This window comes from Anser cygnoides, chromosome 12 (assembly GCF_040182565.1).
Source record: "Anser cygnoides isolate HZ-2024a breed goose chromosome 12, Taihu_goose_T2T_genome, whole genome shotgun sequence".
In the NCBI taxonomy this organism is placed as follows: Eukaryota; Metazoa; Chordata; class Aves; order Anseriformes; family Anatidae; genus Anser; species Anser cygnoides.
In genome coordinates this window covers 21382405-21403498 of record NC_089884.1, presented here as the reverse complement: position 1 = coordinate 21403498, position 21094 = coordinate 21382405, and the positions used below count along the sequence as shown (strand labels likewise).

The 21094-nt window shown below is 36.7% G+C and overlaps 1 long non-coding RNA gene across 3 annotated transcripts in view; it reads left to right on the top strand.

Moving 5' to 3' along the window:
* Positions 1 to 1214: 1214 nt before the first annotated feature.
* LOC125183923 (uncharacterized) overlaps positions 1215 to 21094 on the top strand; it is a 106619-nt gene continuing 86739 nt past the window's right edge. For 2 of the 3 annotated variants that reach the window (XR_010834371.1, XR_007166726.2), the window contains exons 1-3: positions 1215 to 2260; positions 12453 to 12599; positions 18282 to 18400. This is a non-coding gene — a long non-coding RNA (uncharacterized lncRNA). Of the gene's footprint in view, positions 2261 to 8138; positions 10350 to 12452; positions 12600 to 18281; positions 18401 to 21094 lie in introns of those variants that run through there. The other variant, XR_010834370.1, reaches the window with a different exon arrangement.

Genomic DNA, 21094 nt, shown 5'->3' with positions numbered 1-21094 from the left:
GAAATATAGCTTCCTGATGTGGAATTCTGAAGCAGAATAACATAGGGGCTTCTTTTAATAGTCAAACTTTTATTTTCCATTAGGTTTCTTTCTTCCCTTCACTCTTTCAGTCAATTCTCTGTTAAATAACTCTTGCTCTATTTCTGGCACTTTTGAAGTTTATTTTTCTTTCCTTGTCCTTTTTCCTTCCATCTGTTTGCTGGTTTCATTGTCTCTTAGCTGCCATTCCCCATTATTATATCCTTCAATCTGCAAATCCTCTCCCATATGTGTTCTTGTCCTTTCCTAGGCCTCCTGCCTTTTGATTTTTTCCAGATCTCATTTCCTTTTCACCTGATCTGGCTTTATTCAACTCTGCTCCTGTCTATCTTTCAGCCTGTCTCAGGCCTCCCTTTTTCCCTCTGTCCAGTTGTGGATCCATAAACTAAACAAGACTTTGGCAGCAGATGTCAACAAATGTGGTGTTCAGACCAGAGCTTGACAGCTGCAAAAGGAAAATGGGGATGTAAAAGCCAAACTTTTGATTCGGCTGGTGTGAATACTTTTTAATAGATAAAATATTCAGTGAATACAGCCTTTTTTCTGCTTGCAAATTTTCTTGCAACAGATTGAGACATTCTGTATTTTACTTAGTTAATATTAATTATGATTTTTTTTTAACTTAAATTTGAATCTATCTTTTCCTTGTATGTTTGCAACAGTTTTTGTAACGAATCACACTTTATAGTGTCGTAATCACTTGCAAAGATATAAAACATTATTATGTAAGTTCTTTGGAATTATGAAACTAAGAATTGTGAACACTGAAGATTCTGTAAACATAAAACTGAAAATTCATAATTATACATTTTATAGCTGGGGCATTATTTAAATTGAAATTTAAGATATTATTTGAGGTTAGAATTTATTTTTTCCAGTAAGACAGTTTAAAGAACAGCCATACATTTTCACATGAAATTACATTTTAAGTTGGAAATGACCAAATGTCAGTTATATTTCCCAAATCCCTCTAAAATTTCTGAACAAGGAATCTTAATAATTTGTGAACTGCCTGATCTCTGTAAACTGGGTATCCTGCATTTGTGCTATCTAAAGATGAAGCTTTAAAGATATTGTCAAAGAAATTGTCTGGGTTTTGTTTGTTTTGTTTTATTGGTGGCATGTTGTTGTTGTTGTTGTGGTTTTGTTTTGTTTTTAACCTGTCTTTTTTTTTTTTTTTTTTTTTTTTTTTACTGAGAAGGGCTGCACTACGTTCGCAGGAATGCCGGCACAGTGGGAATGTCAGTGTATCTGTGTGTGTGTCAGGTGATAATAGAAGTGCACATCCCTGTAAATAGTAAACATATTAACACCATGTTATCCCTAAAACACTATCTAGTTATGATATATATATATACACATATACATAATGATATCTCTATCAAAACTATATAAAGACATACTGAATTTTAAATGAAAGCCTAAAAGGCTAATCTAGTAATTGCACACCCTGTCCACAAGACTGTTAAATCATGTCCCATTCACTCGAAACTATTTCAAAATGTTTGTTCTTGCTTTAAATAAGAAAAATTAAAACAAATAAACAAAAAATTGTTTCTACATTAGCAGTGTTTTAGTTACCCAATTGAAAAAAAAAAAAAAAAAAAAAAGTAATTCCCCAGCCTGAAGGTATTTTACAGGATTATATTCTTTGTTAAAGGAAGAAGAGGTGTAACCTACTGTCTGGTGACCTTTATTTTGGCTGAAGACTAATAGACATTGATCTCTGCAGAGTGAAAAGTCTCCCAGGAAATTGCATACTAATATCACCTTATTTACATTATTGTTTTCTAGTTCAAATAAGGGTGGTATCAGTGCTATGGATGTTGTTTTGCCGCTCTGTTTAGTAGCTGAAAAGCTGCAGATGTCGCCTCTCTCCCACCCCAATGGGTGTTTCTGCATGTCTGTCCCTCACTGCCCTCTCCAAAGCAAGGGGCAGGTATTCTTCTCCAAAACGGGATATCGTTGAAGCCCTCTGCTTCTCTTACAGCTTCTTCCCCAGCAAATGTTGGCTTAAATCTTTTTAGAGAAAACTGAAGGTGTCCTGGAATTCTTCCCATGCTTGAGGATAGAGGCTCTCCTCTGTGGCTTTTACTCTAGTCTGAAGCAAAACCCAGATTCCTGTTTGCATTGACACTATTTTGTCTTGCAGGCAATCCCAGTGGCCTTACTCTACAAGAGGAGGAGAGGACCATGAGCTCTTCTGCATGTACAGCTAAAGGTGAGCACATACCTTGTGAAAAGCAACACCACTACTTTGCTGGGTGGTGAACACAGGGACACCAAGGTTGCATTAAGACCCATCAGCAATATCCTTGAACCAATGCACCTTCAGAAGTGGAAGAACTGTAATGAAATATTTTTTGTCTAAAGAATGTTATTGCTTGCTGCCTGAGAACAGCCCACATATGTGGAATCTACCCACATACGTGCTTAGTACATATGTAAGTATGCTGTTTTCACATCTATTTACTTAAGTTTTTATGCCTGTGAAAGGGAAGAGGGGAAGAAAAGAAGTGACTCAGGGGCTGGGTATCTGCCTCTATTTGTTGGGAAGGTGCTGTCTCCTGAGACATTGTTTACCCATCTTAACTGGTAATGATCCTCCAAAGCTCAAAAAAACAACCACAGCAGTGATGAATGTTTGCTGATGGACATCAGATGTTTTGCTGGTGTTTAAAAGAGTCTAAAAGAAATCAGATTCCTCAGTCTTCAGCAGAGTTAACAGGTGTTTGTATCAGAGAGGTAATGAAATATTGCCTCAGTTAAGGATATAGTGCTGTGGAGTACCCATAAATCAGAATATTCTTCTTGTTCTGAGCTGACTGAACTTGCTTTCAGTAGTTCAGCGTATCTTTGTTTATAAATCTAAATGCTATTGTGTTGTATTGTACTTTGCAGTGTAATAAATTGTAACATTCAACATTAACTGGTCAGGCTTCAGTGATAACAAAAGTTCAGCAGGCTGGTGGCACTCTGATCAATATTGCTTTCTATTTATAGTATAGTTACAAATTGAAGTTTTATTTAAATTAGACAATGCTGAGAAGCTTAGAGTAGATCAATAAGCTAAAATACAGTAACGGATTTTAATTCATGTCAAATATGCTGCTACTGTTTTGTCACATGCATCCTTAACGTCTCTTAAACAAAATCACATTTACGTATACCATAACAGACTGTTGTCTGGCAAAACTGCAAAACTGTTTTAAAGAAGAAAGACTGTCACTGTGCAATGAGCAGCAAAGGTGATGGGTAGGAGAGAAAAACAGAAAATAGTTTGTGTTTGGTTAGGGATTTGTTGTTTGCTTGATTTGCTGTTTTCTTTCTCAGTACAACAGTCTGTTTTCATATTCAGTGCATCAGATTAGCCCAAAGTATTTATAGAGTGTATACCACATAGCTAGTGCTAATGCTTTGATTCTGCTCTCATCTTTGCGCCAACATATACCATACCCAATGACAGCAGTACTATTTTTCTGTGACTTCATCTATGTTGTGAAATTAGATTTTGGTTCAATATAACAAGTCTTGTTTTTAGAGACAGGTACAGCCACCAGATCTTGAGTTTTGACTGGTGATATGGAGACACAACAACAATTGAAAAATACTTTTAGGACTTTTGGTTGAATTAAAATATGAGGTTATCCTCCAGTTGTTAGAATTTGATTTCTGTCAGTTCTATGATTAGCTGATAGTTCATATGATAGTTCAATGATATCTGAACGGTTCAACCTGAGTGCGTATATCAGCTGAAAACAAAGGAGATGACATATTCCTGCACACCCACTTGACACAAGAAGGGAATTATCAAGCATCTTAATTATTATATTAATCATCACGGTCAGTTTGCAGAACTAAGAAAGTCTCTCTAACACTATCCAAAATAAACTTAAAATGATGGTGCCTGAAACATGAGTACAGAGATTTAACAAAGCCCCTGATTTCTCTCAGAAAGTGTTTTGAGATGGATGATTAATAGGGGCACTTGCCATTAGACACTGTTAATTTTTAAACAAGATCTAAATCTTCTCACAAAAATTCGCATTTTGTTCTTCCAAATGCAAGCGTAGGTGTTTTAGAGATGGGGGAATAATTCAGTCTGACCTTCTAGGTGCTGCAGGTAATAGAAACTTGATACAAAAAAATTAAAAAAAAAAAACAAAAAACGTTTATACTGCATTGCTAACAAGTCTTAGAATTTCACCCTCCCCAAAAGATCCAGCACTTCCTTTCCAACATAGTAATTCTAAATGGCAAAGCCTGAGATAAACGTCCTATCCACACTTCCTTAACCTTCACATCTCCTTTGGGTCACACAGATATGGTGGTTCTATGCATTTATATACTATTCCCATACTATTACTTTATTCAAAACCTCAGCCTGGATTTGACTGCTGTTTTTATTCCTTTTCACTTGGTATTTCAGAGAAGAGCAAAGGCAGGCCAGAGAAATGAGTAAGGAGGAGTGAGACACGCTATCTAGCAATGGCATCTTGCGTGGGGATGAAGGGCACTGAACATCCTCTGTTTGGTGTGGAAGGGTCTGAGCCCATGGGAAAGTAACAGCACAGCTGACTGTTTTGCAGTTTGCCCTTTACTGGTACCTTTGTCTTCTGCATTATCTTGTCAGTACTTTTTGCACACTGCCTGGTAGTTGTGTACCCTGAAGTGAAGTTGTCTTTTTCTTCTGGCCTTATGTTTACCTACGAGTCTCCCTTCCTTGTTTTATTTTTTTTTCAAAATTTTTTTTTAATACGTATTTGCTTTTATTTCTCTCCCCTCTTTGCTGCCACTAGACAGTTCCCCATTCTTTTACTGATTGCTCCAGCTGCCCACATTTTTGGTGTGTGAAATAACTTTCACACCAGACAGAGGAGGAGGTAAAGAGGAGACTTAACTTCAGCTGTGGGCACAGCTTGGGGGGAGCTGCTTTCTAGCAACGGGAAACATCAGCATCTTATGAAAGAATTTCTGGGGTTGGTATTCCCCAGATCAAAATGTAAAAGGGACTCCACTTCATCCAGAGATTATATTTACGTATGTGTGTGTATACATGTATACACGCACACAAAAATAATATATTTTCTTAAATCTTGACCTTCTTTCAGGAGATAATCTTCCTCCTCCACCCAGCAGCGATGAGAATCTCCCTGAGAGACCTAAACCTACAAAGTGTAAAAATGGGAGAAAGATTATCTTGTGCCTTTTCTGGTTTTTTTTGTCATCATTCTCCTTTTTGGTTGGATGACAGCACCACGATCTACAGAGAGAGTGAGACAAGCAAATTGGCTGTACTCTGCCCCATTTGGCAGAGAATACTAAGATCCTCTGAAATTAAAGTTCATAGATTTAATAGCATTTTTGAGACCTCATCTTGCATATTAGAACTTAGCCAGGTATTAGGTAATTTAGACAATAAATTCTCTTCAAAGTGACCCGTCATCTTAGTATTTATTTTTTATTTTTTTCTAGAGGATGTAAGGCATAAAAGCAAGCTTTGTAGTTTTATATCTGTCAGCATGTCACATAAATATCTCAGTAACTACTGATCTTATCACCATAAAACTTCCATTTATACAGTTAGACATGTCATGTTGGTCAGTTGCACAAAAAGTTAAGCACATGCAATATTAAACTCCAACCCATGCCAGCTCCATTAGCCCACATCTTGAAGTTCTCTCTGAACACTATTAGAGGAGAAGTGGGGGAGGAGGAGGAAGAGCAGACGGCGGACTCAGATGAGGATGGACGCATGTTGAAAATTGCTGAAATGATGAAAGGGATTGCAGAGGGACGTTTGGAGTCCCAGTATTTCCCCCCAAATCAAAAGATATATTTTCTGTTTGATGAATGACTTTAATAGTTTTAATGACCTCATATAATTTGATTGTATTGTTCATTTTTATTAGATCAGTCTAGCAGCGTTTCAAGCTATATCACCTTTGCATGTCCAATCTCAACATGCCATCTTAACACTTAGATTACTTTTGCAGCATTTTAAAATAACAGCTAAATTCAGCAAGTACTGAAGTTACTTAATTTTTAGGGTTGAGGCTGGTTTCTAACTCAGATTTGGCAGGAATGTGTCTTTAAAGAGCAGTGTATGCAATTAGTTATCTGGAGTAAAGTTTATTGGGAGTAATAATTTAGAAATTATGCAATCTGTTGATTTATGTTTTTAAAATTCCCATTAATACTGCAATTAATACTGATTACTTCTTGTAAGGTCTGCTGCAGTTTGTGTTTTAGGCCCAGTAGGCTGAAGTAGTCCATTTCTAGAAGTATCTTGCACAGTAAGTTATTTGTAAGGCCGGGCTTCCTCAGACTAGTGATGTTAAAGAACAGTTTTATAAAACCATGCATGCTTAATTGTGTGCCTAATTTGACCAAGTAATTCATACCTTTTAAGTATGAATGCTGTAGCAAACATGACTGAAAATATGTAAGTGGTCCACTGTGAGGCCTAGACACTAAATTGGCTACTTGCATGCACATATGTGCTTCCACAGATACTTGCAGCAAATTGCAGGTAAGTTAAGCATTAAGTGCCAGGCATATATTTGTGCTTGGGCAAAATGATCCAGCCATTGGAAAATATTAGAAGATTCATTAACTTTGGATCTTTATTCTTGTTTTTACATTTTTATGGATTTGGCAGGGTAGCACATTATTTTCTCAAAGAAATGCAGAGTACATATCCCATACTATTTTCTACAGAAATACACGAGGCTGCATTTTCTTTTTGGCAGGGCTGATAGCAGAAAATCTCTTTTTTCTGTTGTTAACGATACAAAATTGGCTTTGCTCTGGTATTCCCCACAGAAAATAGTGCACTAAAAGTAGTGGTGTTTAAATTTGGATGTCTTCAGGAATGTCACAATATAAATATATTGTGACAATATATGTCGAAAATTCAGAAACAGTAAAATACTTGCAATGCTATTAACACACATACTTACGTAGTCTCCAATTTTTCACTTATCAAACTGTGTTTAATTTAAGACTTGGTTGAGCATGCTTGTCAGTGAGTCCACCATTGGCATGACTGGTCATTATATAAATATTAGAGCCAACCTGGATATGCCAGCATCCCAAATGAAGAGGAATCAAGGAGAATTTGAGTAGTGGCCTTTTTCCCTTCTTCTGAAGGAGACATTATCAACTCATTAGCTACAAGCCTGCTCGGAGGCCCCAACTGTGACTCTTAAAGCAAGAAATACATTTCTTGTAGTTAAGATTGACTTTCAGCATGCCAGCTGTCCCTCTTTTGGAAGGATTGGCCTTATTTTTCAAGTAGAACATGTGCCATCTTGATTACCCAAACTCTTAATTCAATGCTGTTTAATGCTTTGTCTCCTCAAAATATCCCTTATCTCCAGCTTTGATTGGTGGGTAGATGTACCAGTACTGATCAGCTTAATTACCAGTGTGAGGTAGCGCAATGCAGACATGAGGTAGCAGCACACCTTTCCCAGCATTCTGAGGTAATTAACCAAAAAATATTTCCCTGCCACCTGTCTAGCCTTGGAGAAAATCCAGTTTTCTTTCCAAGCTAGGAGAATGGGGGATCATAGCAGAATTTGGGTAGCAGGATGGTTTATCCATATTTTCTGTTCTTTTTTGTCAACTACAGTGGTCATTCCAGAGGCTAAGACTGCTTTCCTCTTTCTTTCCCAACTTACAGCACGGCTTCTGCAGCAAAGAAACTAAAGAAGTAAGGTGAGCCATACAGGAAATTATGGGCTATGATGTTCTAGGGTCTGTGAGGACAGGAGTACTAAATGTACCTTTGGATGGATTAAGTGCAAACACAAACAAGGTTTGGTCTTACTGTGGCCCAGCTAAAATTACTAATTTTCTCTCAGTTGTTCAAAGCTTAAACACAGTCTGGCAGCATATTAAAAACTTAAATTTTGTGAGTGTTCAGTACTTAGATGAAATGTGCTGTAATTCTTACCATGCCTGAGTGAAAACATATATAGTCTATTTACATTAATTATCTACAGCAAATTAAATATAAAATCTCTCACTCCTTGGTGCTTGCATTGATAAAGTGTTCAAAACCAAAACCAACACTATAGAACATCACAAAAATATAACCTGCATAACATAATGTTGCTTTTGGCGTAATTTATTTTGAATAATTTTACATCTTGTATTTAAGCTTATACTGAAAAGGCATGTCATGAAGTAAAAAGTGCTGACAGTAATTCTGGACTAACTTCTGAGTTCTGATGGCTTTCCATATACATGGAGCATAAACTGTGTGCACTAATGGGTGTATTTATCCATCCATGAAGAAGACATCTATGGTTAAAGTATCCCAGCTAACCTAAAAATATTTTTCAGTGACACAGACATACCATACAGTATCAAATAGTCTTTAACTGGTTTTGATTCAATGAAGACTGTACAAACCAAATAACCATTGTACTGAAGTCCATTCACATTTTTTGTTTCCAGAAAACAACTCACGTTTGAGACAAGTTCAATTATCTGTGGTTAGATTTTTTATTTTTTATTCTTATGCTAGAATAGTTATTCTGCCATAGTTCAGGAATAGCTAATGGAATTTCATTCAAGCCTCATTTAAAAAACAAAATCCACGCTTTTTGGCAGGATACAAGTGGGAAGAGATTTAGTCCACAATATATATTTTATTCTGGCATATAGGAGAACAGTTGGTGGAAAATGGTTTCCCCTGTAGCCCGTTAGAAACTTAACTATCTGTCAGTGATTGCTATGAATGTGGTGCATGACATGTCATGAAAATTCACATAAATAAAAAGGGAAAAGCATCCTGTTTCATGACTGCCTCTATGGAACGCTCGGGAAGAAATCTATGATGAGGAGAAGAGAAGGGTTTTATATTCAAAATTTTTAAAAGTAAGTCTCTGGAGCCCTGGTGGGGGTAGTGAGACCTTCTGCGGTAGTTGTTCTAGAATTACATTTATTTCTTTGTCTATCCTGAGCTGAGGGTAATGAGGGAAGTTAAAAGGGAAGTTGTCATTGTCAGTGCTCGTTTGGTTATTGACTCATTGTTCTGAATCATCCCAGTTGTAACCAGGACACTGTGATACAGACAGATCTTTTTTTTTGTAAAAAAAAAGAAATTTAAAGTTGTTGAAAAAATGTAAAAAATAAAAAATAAAAATATCATATGCTGCACAGTCTATGAAAATTTATAGAAGTGGAATTAAATTGTTTATGGCCTACCACATTACTGACAGATAAAATGAGGTTTCAGCTATTGGGTATCTGGGTGTACTTGAGCTAGTGACTCTTATCCCTGTTCCTGTAATACTTTTTAGTCCATTGCAATTTTTAAGAACTTTAGAAGTGTAGAGGAAGGAACCTGTTAAAAAGATCTCGCTTCCACTCACTTCTGTTTAGCTGCAGCCTGATAAACTTGCTCTGCAGTGACCTGTGGCTGTAACTGAGGTCAGCAGGGGTGCCAGAATTAATAAAATGCACATCGAGACTTCAGACTCTGCCCATTTAACTGCAGAGCTCTGATGTTTGGAGGAAATATTCCCCCACTTGCTCTGTTTCAGCTCAAATCCGTGTAGTAAAACCGCTTAAGTACGTATTTTTATTTATTTATTTTTTGGAGCAGTGATTGTACTGTTTGCTTGGCTGTTTTTGTGAGAATATTCAGGGCTTTTACCAAGTTTCATCCTGTCATATTAGGCTCCCAAAACCTTAAATTTAAGGCTGTGATTAGGTCAAAGCTCTCCCAGAGTATGCAAAGGGACAAACTACTGGGTTTTATGAGCAGAACATGAAGGTGTATGCTGTAAGATGCAGGGAGAGAGACTTTGTTGAGTTTGGGGGTTTGTTCCCAGGACAGCTAATTTAATGGCCTAGAGAAAAGAAAGGAACAAGCACTGATGAGCTCGAACTTGTGTGTAAAAGAGAAAAACGCTTCTGAAGCATCCAGATTTTCTGAAGGGACCTGTCAGGCAGCTGGTGAGGCCCTTAGTGTGGGTGGCAGGCTGGGGACAGTGGTGAAGGCCGAGCCCTCAGAGGAGGCCGATGTAAGCGCTGGAAAGGCCGCAGCAGCGCAGGGCACAGCTGAGGTGGGCACCCTGTGGTGCAGCATGGGCTCAGGGCCCTGAGGGCTCCTGGGCCAAAGGACAGGAGGCAGCTTGGTGCTGTTAAGGCCTGCAGGTGGTCCCAGCATCTGGCAGGTCTCTGGTTGTCTGCAGCTCTGATGTGACAGTTTCTTAGAGCAAAACTGCCACTTTGAGGTATATATAGCTCATGTTTCTCAACACAGCAACTTGCAGTTTCAGTCATTCCATGGAGTAAGTTGTTTTTGTATTACTGGTAGATTATGTTGTTTTCTTTGTTTGTTTTAAGTAATAAAATTTACCTTTAAATATCTTGACAATTTTTATAAAATAAAGTAGTTTATTGGTATTTCTCTGTGATAACTGAGGCATTGACACCTTTGGGCAATGCAGCAAGTCCAAAGATTTAGGCCTAGGCTATAGTGGACATTTCCATGTAGTCAGCAGTGCACACCTGTGTTTTGGTGACAGGAACCACAGGAAACCCCGTCTGCAGCTGAAAAGTAAAATGATTTTACCAATTTGTCTTACCTCCTGTTTAAAGTGTAAAAGGAAGCCAGCTGAATATTTTAATTGAAGCAAACCATTCCATGCTTAGTGCCAGGAAAGTTGTTTAGCAGTAACTTTGAAAAATCCTCAGAAATAAGAATTTATTTTAGAATACTCTTAGTTCTTCAGCGATATATATATAAGTAGGTTACTTGAAGTACTATCCATTTTTAGTTAAATGACCACTGAGATCATTAATCATGATAACAGCATTAATTGCATAAATATCTGATTTGCTGATTTTTCATGTTCACAACTCTATAAGTATGTGGATTAGATGATGAAATAAAAAATGTGCATCTTTATTCCTGTATTGTCTAATTCCTGTTTGCTCTTCTGTTTAGTCTTTTTGTTTATCTAGCCTTTTGTCCTATGACTAACTCTGAGGTATGTGTAAAAGTGTGATATTGAAAAAATAAGCTCAGCAATTTCTAGTTAGCTTTTTGTCATGCCCCAAAATGTCTTTTCTGGGTGCATTTTCTGACCTAGATTCAAGTTACAAGCATGAACTTCTGCGTCAGATAAGGAGTACTCAGTTTGGGTTGTTCTTTATCATATGAATTTTTTTGTGTTTTGTAGCTGCTGGAGAATTTACACTCTGGGATTCGACATCTTTGTTTTACTGGTTGTAATAAGGAAAACTTTATTCAAGATTTCTGATGCTAATACATTAAAGGAAAGTTAGTGGTTTTTTTCCCATGGGAATTTATTCTTTAATTCTTTGACTTATTCTTTCAGAGTGAGAGAGAGACTTTAGTATTATATAATAAAGTAGCTCATGGTACAATTAATACGATGTAGGAAAAAAAAGTAACATGATATTCTGAATTTAAATAACTGGAACTGATCAAGGGGGACATCACAATTAAATGCTAGATAGGATTGACGTAACAAATACAAGATGGCCACTACTTCTAAGTTGAAATACTCTGTCACCCACTGATGTATTCTAGGCAAATTTGTTGATAGACTAAACATTTTGATAGTCTTTCCATTATTTCTTCAAGCAATCAGCTTTGAATTTTCTCTTTCTAGTTAATATACTTGTGTATAATTTAAACAGAAAACTGTTCTGTTTCATCATAAAAGATTTGTCTGTTACTTTTGGTGTGTAAATCAAGTGGACAGCAAAACATTCTTGAACTTGTTTTTTGAGGTATTTGTTGACAACAACAGGGAAAGAGATCACAGAGACCGCCAATAAGTGTGGACATCAATTATTTTTTAATTGTATAGGAGTACAGTACACTAATTAAAACTAGTATATCTTGCAATGCCAAAGGCAAAATTAATTATTAATTTTTATTAATATTCAGAAGTAGCACAAGGAATACATTAAAAAAGATTTTGTGGCTGTGACTGAGATCTTGTTTTGTTTTATATTTTAGCAAAAATAGTATGTTAGCTAAATTTGAATAGTTAAATATGCACTGAAGACTTTATATATACTGAAGAAGAATGTTCTATTTAGACGAGTTATCCAGTGACAGAATATAAGAGGTAGGAAAAATTCTATAAAATTCCCAGGGCTTTGCTTTAACTGTTTTACCTGAGAAGTATAAATAAATGTTATTCTGCTATTGTTGCTGTGGATATTTTAATTATCAGATTGAATATTTCTGTTATGATATCTCATATTTAGTAGAATAATTAATTTTTGACTTATTCCAGGGTTTGGCTTATCAAATTAGATGTGACCTGAATTGATTTGCCAAACTTAACATGTTTCTGGACAAAGTTACTCCTTTATTTGTAAGCTATTTATTTATTTATTTATTTTCCCCACAGGTTAGGCTTCAATCTGTATAACTCATTTGGAAACTGCCACTCTGGATCAGAAGCCTATCAGGAAGAGCTTTTGTATGGAAACAGATGTCTTTCACCACTGTTATTGGCCGCTTGTTAATAGACCCTGTGTGTATCAGTTCAGCAAAGGTATAGAATGCAAAATTTTAATTTTTGAATGCACGAAATTTGTTTAAAATTTCTAATGGCGTTTGTACTTATGTATTGAAAGGAGCATAAGAGTTGTATGAGAGGAAAAAAATGGTGGCTGTTGTGAAAACAGTGATTTGCAAAAAGGCAGCTTGTGTCTGGTGTTGTGTTTTTTTTTTTTGAACGTTGCCTCCTCTTTTCATGGGAATTGGTTATTAGAAACCTTATCAGAGTATTGCATACTGCTGCAAGTTTTTTCTAGGCCAATGAGTTTCAATATACTTGATCCTTTAAGATTAGGCAGGCAAAACTTTCTTCTTGTTATTATTTTTAAACAAAGCTACTAAACCTTGAGAGATTTGGTTGTCTCTAATCTTTATATAGAAACACTATGAGTTCCACCTCTCTCCTCTTAGTGATCTTATGACAACCCCTGTAGTCATTCATGCGCTGCATAGGAATATGGACACTTTAGTTAAAATCTAAGATAAATATCTCATGTATCTATACCTTCTTTAGCAGTGTAGAGCAGGACTTCAAAGTTGAGCCTTTGTTTCACCCTGATATCTCAAGCTACTGTTATAGCAATACAAAAATAAATTTTGTCTTAAAAACAGTGTTGTGCATTTGGTTGTTCCAACTACGCAGAGGTTGCTTTTCATTTTGTTACAGCAAAGCAAGCTACTAAAAAACTTAGCTTTCCAATGTTTTATTTGTGTGTTCCATGTAAGTGTAGATGCTATTTTTGTCCTCTTCTAAAAGGAATCTGTTGCCTTATGAAGGTCAGTTTGTGCTCACCCCTTGAATTATAATATTATTAGCAAAAATAAGAGTGATGATAATATCCAGCTTTAGTTTATCGTCGGGCCTGTGTTGTGCAGAAGTTCATACCTCTTCAGTGCTCTGTCCATGGCTTGGGAAATGGCACAAGTAATGTTTCTAGTTGCCTTGCATCTCTCTGCTTGTGTGTGTACGTGCACGTGTTTCAGCACGTAGCAAAGAGGAGGAGTCACCAGTTTGCTGTTTCCCGGAGGAAGCAGCATATGTGGGAAGATTAGATTGTTGGAGGCAAACTCTATTCTTCGTTCTACTTTGAAGTACTTGCTTTTCAAACTTGACTGCAGAATTTGACAAAATACAACTCTCGTTTCTCAAAAACAACCAAACAAAAACCAAACCAACTAACCAACCAAAAAAAGAAATTACAAAAAGTTTCCTATCACAGTTCTAGAAAAGCAGCTATCAGAAGTTCTCATGTGAATGTACTGCTGTCTAAAGTGAGTGCTGTGTGTTGTCCAGGAAAACCAGAGAGCACCTTATGGAATAACATCAAAGGGAGGCACTTGACAAAGACAGGCAATTTAGATGCTCAATTCTGGAAACGTATTGACTGAAGATAAAAGCTCTTTAGGGAAGAGACTTTGTCTTCTATTTATATAGAATCTTGCATAATTTAACAAATGTTGGGGACACTATTAATCTCATCCAACTTTAGATGTCTACAGTGTAACTGTCAATCTTAAGAGAAGATCAATTGCACTCTAAAAGTGCTGGTTTCTCTCCACTGACTGTAAAGAGAGCCCGCACAAGTAGCTCAGGTGCAGATAGCCTCATCTATATTTGGGCAGATGAATCCTGCTCTAAAACACTGTCTAATATGGCAAAATATTCGTAATTGACATTTAAGAAAAAGTCCTTGGGAATGTATCTTGTTCTTAAATCAGCTAAGAAAAATAATGGCAACTGCTGTTTTTAGTTAGTATTAGATTCCAAAGTAAAGTGCCAGGGGTTGGTAGCATAACCACAAAAGCATCAATCTATTCATAGGTTCTTGAAACATTAATTTCTATGATTTTATGATTCTAAGTCACTTTCTTTCTCAGAGTAAAAGAATAAAGCTGAACACCTGGGTTGTCAATGCTATAACAGCAGTTCAATAAGAAATGCTATCACCAGTTGAAAAGACAAAACAGTATAATTAAAATCCTTATGGGAATGGCAAAAAAAAAAAAATTGCATACTGCTGTTGCTGAGTCTTCTGGATCAGCAGATATTCTTTTTGGACATCTCAAAAACTGTTTACTGGTATTTTTCAGGGTGGAAATGTTGTTTTGAAATATGAAAGAACATCATGTTCTTCTAAAGCAGTGCCAGTGTCTTATTAGTGGCAAGTCACTATGCTTAAAATGTTGGCCATGAAGAGTCTATATACACAGTGAGTCAGCCATCTGTTCAGACTTTGAATAAGAGCATTTTAGCCAGTATATAGGGACTGATATTACTATTTCTCACAGCGGGCATAAAATTTGTGGGTGCAGCTGACCTGACAGAATGTAGTCCATTCAAGGTAAATACGTGACAAGCTTTTACTAAAGCTGCTTTGATTGCTGCACAGGAAAGTAATACAAGAATGTCCAGAAGAGCATTGTATGTTAGATGTATGGACCTGTGCTTAACTGAAGCGTTATAATCACAATGTACACTGAGTGATATTCCAGGCAGCTGTTTTTGTCTTGCTCACCTCTAAAGGAAATGCTGAGAGGAGAGATGTGAAATATATAAGAATCGGGGAAAAAAATTACTAATCTATGAGGCTAAAGAGATTCTGTATCAGTTGGCATAGAGTACATATATATGGATGACAAAATAATCAAGTCCAGATTCAGTCACATAGGTACAAAATACGTATCTCGCCAAGTTCACTAAAAACTGTGGTGATGGGAATTTAGACTGAAGAAGTGAATACTTTATTCTTAATCTCTAAAATTACATTTAAATTATGAGAAAAATTATTTGGGAAAAATGAACAATTTATGTCTCAGGGTAATGTCTCTGTATTATATACTGTGCCTTGCATATATTTCAGACTTGTTTTTTAAATTGTTACTTCTGTGAATACCTGTTTGGTGAAATAAATATTTTCTATTCCTACTGAATATTTTTTTTAATGAATGCACGTAGTAGGATGTTAAAATAGACTGACTATTCATTTTTTCTCAAGATCTTAAACCAGCTCTAAAAAAAATAAAAAATAAAAATTAAAAAATATGTTCTAAAAATTTAAAGTCAGTGTGTTTAGGTTTTGAGGAATTCTAATACTGCATGGCTTGAACAGTTGAGTAAAGACTCACTATGATTGTGCTGGAAAGCACATCAGAAATGTACAAGCTGTCCTTTCCAACTCCTACTGGATTTTATTCATTCTAAGATGTATTTATCATGCCATCCAAGTGGGATGATATCTTGAGAACTGATTAATGTAAGGATAAGTATCAGTCCTGGTTGGATGGGATTTTTTTTTTTTTTCAGAAATGCTCTTTGCTCAGGGAAAATCTTGAAATAGAAAGAAAAGGAAGATGTTTAGAGGACTTAAGATCAAATCTGCCTTTGGTACAGATGTGACTGTGTCAAGTTTTCATTCATCCTTTCCACTTTAAGTTGCTTTCAGATTCTTTATGCCAAAGGCTGCTGACGGTCATTCCTACCTTCAGTATAAGAGAGTATTCATCCAGTTTTAACTATTCGTAAAAGTCAAGTTAAAAATAAAAATAATAAATCTCTGTCTCTCACTCATGGATGACCTTCTCACAGATTACATGATTTTTTCTGACTTTAAGGTGAAATTTAACTTTTTATACTGTGTAAAACAAATACTGGTTAGCAGACCTTTCCTCTAGATGTTTGTATTCATGAACGACTGCTTGTTTTATCAAAAAAAAAAAATTTGCTTTTCCTAATTTATATTTCTGCCTAAGTGCAAATACGAAACAACTAAGGCAGGGCAAGATAGATTATGTCTATTCTTTGCATTTTCTGCAGAACTATGTAAAAGCAGTTACAGTGAAGCAGCCCAGGAATTTCCTTAGGGTATAGCACTAAAGACAGGATGAATAAAAGAACCAGCTTGACTGTTAGGTTGTGCCTGCATAGCTGGCATTCTAACATGCACATTTACATATGTAAAATGAACACACTTGATCAGGAGTCACAGAAAAACTGAGTCAAATGTAATTTTGCAGATTATCCTCCAGAGCAAAAATGCCACTTTAATTGAAAGCAACCAGTGAAACAAATGCTGTATTTTCAAGAGACATCATGGAGTGCAAAGGTTATGAACAAAGCAGTAACAGCTACAATGAGCCACCAGAAGTAGCAGTGAAAACTGTCTTCTATAGCATATGCACAGTTCAGGCCTTTTCTTCACACCTCAGAATGCAACAAGAATATCCATCAAACTCAATCTGTTGCTCTACCAGTGGAGATGTATTTCAAATGAGGAAGTGCAGATAGTTACCTGTGAAGATCATCTCTTCTATTAACAACTGAGATCCATGGGTAGCTCTGATCTTGTTTTCTCTTGAACTGCTCCACCAACCAGCTACAGCTTCAAGCAGAGGGCCCCTATGTTGTAATACTGATTTCTGATGAGCTCTTCCTTTGAAAATATCAATGAATTTGGATAACTATCTTCTAAATTTATAATCAATGTATGCCTTACTAATTTACATTATTAAAAACTGAGCTATCCAGAAAAGCTAGATGGTATCTGAATTTGCATTATGGATGTACAAAATATTTTTTCTCTTAATTTCCTCTTTTACATCTGAACCATGGTGAATGGCACCTACCTATGTATGTGAATGCCAAGAAGCTTTGCACAGCAAGTGATCCATCTGCAATGCATATTCCGTACTGCTCATTTTACTTACTATAAGTCAGAGCACAGTATGTCTATGCATGAGATAGACAGCATGTCATAGTTAAGTCTGGGTTTCTTGGCCTCCTGCAGAGTTGTCTTTCTTTTTATTGACTGTGTTACCAAATATTGAGTGTTAGTGCTTGAGAATTTTTTAACTGGATTTCAGATCCTACTTGACCTATGGTTTTCCAGCTGTGGATAAAATATACTGGCGGATTTTTTAGAGAAAAAATCAAGATATTTGTTAAACTGTATCTTAAATATGTTCCAATGTAAATATAATTCTTTATATAGTAGAGATGTTGAAAAATCTCTTAATCTCTTTTACTGCTGATATTATGCAAACTCTACACAATGTCACTATAAATGGCAAAGACTATATTTTGAGTAGCAAAAATGTGTCTCCCATATTTGCATGTGTTTTGTAGTGTTAATCATGGACTTTCTATCTGAGCTTTTTCTTATGCAAGACTGTTTCTCCAAGATTGCTGAGATTTATTTTTATGAATCATTTTTAGACACTGTCATGACTTTGTTTATTGCATAGGGCAAAAGTTAAGGATGTTGAGGAATTTGATTTTTTTTCAGGGTGTGTTAATTAGTTGATCGATTAGTTAATTTCTAAGAAAAAATCTGTTATCTTGAATTCTTAAACTGCTACATTGAACTTTCATGACAACCGGTAAATTTTCACTCTGTCAAACTTTGGAAATATGTAAAGCATTGAGATTATGTTCTCTGACTTTAATCTTAATTATATCGAGAGTAAATTCCCTTGAATTATCTCTAGAGTACAACAGTAAGATAAAAATCATATTGTTAGAATAATTAGAATTCTAGTGGGCAAACAAAGGAGCTCTACCTCATTATTTTTTGTGTGTGAAGTAGAGCTCTCAACTCATAATTTACTTTAAAATCTTAAGATTTAAACAGAACAAAGGTGTTTTTGTAAGCAAATGAACAACTGAACTCTGCCTTCCCAGGAATGCATCCTTTTTGTTCTCTGGTAACCACACCATGACTGAGCAAGAAATGGCAATGCTGTGACTAGACAGGAGATGCACATGTGCTGACTGGCCAGTTATCTTCTGCTAAATGCAAGGTAGCGTTGTATCTGCCTTTTATACTTAGAGTAGAGATGCTATATTGGTCTTTCTCCATGCTACTAATTTCCATGAAACTTGCAGGGATATAATTACATCTAATTATGCTGTGTCAGATAGGGCAATGAATCCAAAAGTGATTAGGGAAAAAAGGAAGGTTTCGGCTGGTTTAAGGCAGAGTTCCTTGTGAAGTCAAGCTAAAAACAGATAGCAAGTTTTCCTCTGTGGACCTGAAAAGGAGCTCTGCTAACTCTTTTTCACATACGCTTTAACATAGGATTTAATTTCATCTACTTTTCATCTTCAGAGTTACTAATTTTTTCCTTTTCATTTTACCCCTGTTTCTCTTACAACACTGCCAAACTTCCACCAATTTTTATCTTTCTATTCTTAGTGTTTAGCCTATTTTCCATATACTGTAGTCTATTTTTGTGTTCACCTGAATTCCTTTGTCTCATGGTCCCCACCCCTGATTGGTGTTCCTGATCTTCCAGCTCTATAACCATAAAACCCCTCTGTTGTTTTAACCAGACATAAATTACGAAATGTCTCTCTTTCAGCCTTTTCAGCCCTTTGACCATTGTTTTTCCAACAACTTGCCCCCTGATTTTTGCTGCCACTCTTACTTCCTATGAACAGTTTTCCATCAGCATTACCCGAATAGGCACTGCTCTGATTGTGTACTCCAGGCTAGGGTAGTGCAGATAAACATGCTCCCATTGCAAGACCCAGTAGTCATACAGCATAAATTTTATTCTACCTTGGCCGTTCTGACCCAACTTCCTCTGCTTGCTGTGCTATAGCTGCACCTTTTGGTCCAAGCAGCAGTTTTTGGTCCAAGAAGGGTTAAGCATGAAACATGGAATGAAGTATACTATTTCTCTAAATATTTGCCAAATGTCAAGACTGGACCCGAGGAAGGTTTACTCAGACTTTCTGTTCTTCCCTCATCCTGTGACTCCTCAGAATCTGCAGTTAATCTCGTTGGTTTCCCCTCCTCATTTCCACTGTGTAAGAGGACCACAACTGAAAAGTGTTTTCTCATCCATGGAAAGCTATTAGCTTGCACCAAGATACACTGACCTCCCTCTTGCCAAGAACAGGGAATGGCTAGGTGGCCTTGTACATCAGCTTTCCGAGAGAAAGGAGCTAAAGGCTTTGAGAGAGGTGTTGTAAAACACCGAAGTGTTTGGACTAAACATAAAAACTGCTTATTGTCAAATATAAACAAACTGAACTGGCCTTGCAGTGGGAGCGTGCTGATGATTGTGTAGTCTTGCATTTAATGACATTCCAAGGACTGACAGCTCCATTATGAGAATAAAAATAAATAAATGAATAAAATCCAACAGCAAGAAACATTTACATACAACCCAGCACGTATTAGTCAAAATGTAGTCAGAATATATAAATAGAGCCCAACTTACTGGAGTCAGTATACAGGAGTCAAAGTGTACAACTAGATGCTATTTTCATACAGTCCCCTTTGTTTTATAGGGGCCAGAGCAGGCTAGACGCAGGCTTGTCATAAAGACACCCTCCCGTATTGAGGGGTATGTGGAATATTTCAGGATCAGTGCATATTTAATTAATGCATTGATCCTCTTAAGACTTTCATTTGGTGCAAAACACTTCAAGACAAGGAATGTAAACACAGGCTGTTCTGGTCATGTTCTATTTCAAAGTACCTGAGAAACAGAAGATGCTCCTGTAGCATCGGTTTATATCTGTGGAAAAAAAGGTAAACAAAATTGGGGGCCCTTTTTCCTCTCTGCCCTTCATATCTGGATGAGGACTCCTACCTCTGGGTTGTCCACCCACAGATTCTTAAAAAGAATGCAGGGGTAAAACGTGGACTGCATTTTTCCCTGTAATTGTCAGATTCAAGGAAAAGTGAAAACAAAGTCATTGTTGTCAAAGTCAGTTATATATGGCACCTTTTCTAGGCCTGGTGTCCAACAGCAACTCTTCTTAGCCAAGGGATATCCACCATTTATCTGCCATGACATTCTGGTCCTGGAGATGCTAATGTAGAAAAGCAGGTTACTAGGTGAAAATGAGTGGCCATTGTGTTTAAAGGTGTGTTTAGCAGATTACATCAGGTGTGCTCAGCCAGGAAAGGTCAGCCACAAGGTGGGAGGAGGGACCTCATAGTGACCTGATGGAGAAGTTGCTGTGTTCTCAGCTTCTGGAAGTGTGCGCTGCCATAGGTCTTTTGTGTCTTCATGTTCCCAATCGTGGCAGCTGAGCAAAGTCTTTTGTTCCTCTTGGGGGCATGAAGTCTCCCTGGCAAATTGCCTATGTGTGTATGGTTGAAATGATCTTCAGACTTGTTGGGGTATAAGGGTGTATCATCAGGAAGTGGCGTTGTAGACCAGACCTTGCTATCTTGAAAGCCGAGGATGGTTTTGGATTTCAGGTTCCCCAGGCAGTCTTTCAGACAGCACGTAAGGATTCCTAAGTTGTGATGAGGCTCCCTAATGGTACTTGCAGCATTTGTGATGCTTCAAGTGTCTGTGGATAAAGAATATGGACTATAGAGGGATATCGTCCTTTAGTACGTGAGGACAATATAGATACAGCATGTTTTACAGCTTTCTAGCAAGAACAGGGAGGAAGTGACTATCTAAGCCGAGGAAAAGCTTCAGTAGCTGAGAGCAAACCACTTTAACTTATAGTGAGGAACCATTTGT